This window comes from Triticum dicoccoides, chromosome 4A, assembly GCF_002162155.2.
Source record: "Triticum dicoccoides isolate Atlit2015 ecotype Zavitan chromosome 4A, WEW_v2.0, whole genome shotgun sequence".
Classification (NCBI taxonomy): Eukaryota; Viridiplantae; Streptophyta; class Magnoliopsida; order Poales; family Poaceae; genus Triticum; species Triticum dicoccoides.
Window position 1 is genome coordinate 39,194,076 of NC_041386.1, and position 2,030 is coordinate 39,196,105.

The window sequence follows — 2,030 nt, forward strand, 5'->3', positions numbered from 1 at the left end:
ACAGGGCAACGAGGAGAGGATCGCCGGGTAGGATTATGCTATGCGATGCTACTTGGAGATGCTACTTGGAGGACTTCAGTCTGCTCTCTTCTACATGCTGCAAGACGGAGGCTGCCAGAAGCGTAGTCTTCGACAGGATTAGCTATCCCCCTCTTATTCTGGCATTCTGCAGTTCAGTCCACCGATATGGCCTCCTTACACATATACCCATGCATATGTAGTGTAGTTCCTTGCTTGCGAGTACTTTGGATGAGTACTCACGGTTGCTTTCTTCCCCTTTTTCCCCTTTCCTTTCGTTCTGGTTGTCGCAACCAGATGTTGGAGTCCAGGAGCCAGACGCCACCGTCGACGACGACCCCTACTACACCGGAGGTGCCTACTACTACGTGCTGCCCGCTGACGACGACCTGGAGTAGTTAGGAGGATCCCAGGCAGGAGGCCTGCGCCTCTTTCGATCTGTATCCCAGTTTGTGCTAGCCTTCTTAAGGCAAACTTGTTTAACGTATGTCTGTACTCAGATATTGTTGCTTCCGCTGACTCGTCTATGATCGAGCACTTGTATTCGAGCCCTCGAGGCCCCTGGCTTGTATTATGATGCTTGTATGACTTATTTTATTTGTAGAGTTGTGTTGTGATATCTTCCCGTGAGTCCCTGATCTTGATCGTACACATTTGCGTGCATGATTAGTGTACGATTGAATCGGGGGCGTCACAACTCTACCCTCGAAAATTGTTGCCATCCCCTATACTTGTGGGTTATCAGGGGGGGGCTGGGAACCCGACCTCAACCCCCTCCCCCTCCCCCCGCGCTGATTTTTCCGCCGGCGCGCCCCCGAGCGGCGCTATTTCAAACCCCTGGGGGGCGAACAGCTTCCGGTCAAAGTTGTTTGACCCAAACTTTGAAAATTCATAACAAATTCATATGAACTCAGAAGAACGCAAAATAAGATATCAAAATATTCATAAAAACATCACCTATATGCACATGTCATTTATGTTCATGACAAAAATAGTCTTTAAAGCTTCTCAGGGTTTATATCGATAAAAACTATTTAGGGTGAACGTGAATAAATGCACATGTAGGCGATGAATGTAAATTACATGCGCGTGTAGATGATATTTTTATTAACATTTTGATATCTTATTTGCATTCTTCTGCGTTCAAATGAATTTTTAAAGTTTCGGTCAAACAAGTTTGACCAACAGGAAGGGCATTCTCATGACCTAAAATGCATTTTTGGGGTAAATTTAAGCACGTCAAAAAGTTAGGTGTATATCTACTTGATTCGGAAATTACAATTAATTTCACTATTATACTTAGGTAGCACGGTGACCGTCGTAAAATGTGAGGATATCATATTTACCGTGCCAAACGTGTTAAGTATTTATTTCCTTATCACATGTATATTTTTTTCCTCCCATGTACCCTTGCATTTTAGACATGGATGCAATTACTTGCTTGTCTGCAATGTGTATATACCAGCCTTTTCTAGCCCATTGATGGCTTTTATACCTATTTAACAGGAGGAGTAATCCAGTAGGCAGGTATGAGCCGATCATCCAAAATCAATGGCACGCATACTATCATTTAGGAAGGCTTTTAATACTTCGGCATGGGCTATTATTTACTCCTCCTCCAGGCTACGCTACGCTGTAAAGACGTTGGTATAGACCCATACTGCACCATAAATACGTAGGTATATACCGTTTGCCAAACAAAAAAGAAAAGGCAGCGTTGAGCAAAAGGCGCCGGGGCGAGGCAGCGGCACGGCGGCCACCACCACCACCCTGCGGCAGGAGCAGGACCGCGCGCGGGAGAGAGCTTTCTATTCCATTCCCCTCTCCTCTCCTGTGGAAAGCAAAGCAGAAGTGCAGGAGCAGTACGACGCGCGCACAGTGAGCTGAGGCCGTGGGCGCGGCGGCAAAGAAAACCCAACAACGCCCAAAAGCGACGGATCGATCCCGGCAGCCCGGCTCCCTCAAAGGCCTTCCGCCCGAGCACCCGCTGCCCCCTTGCCGCTCGCTCGCTC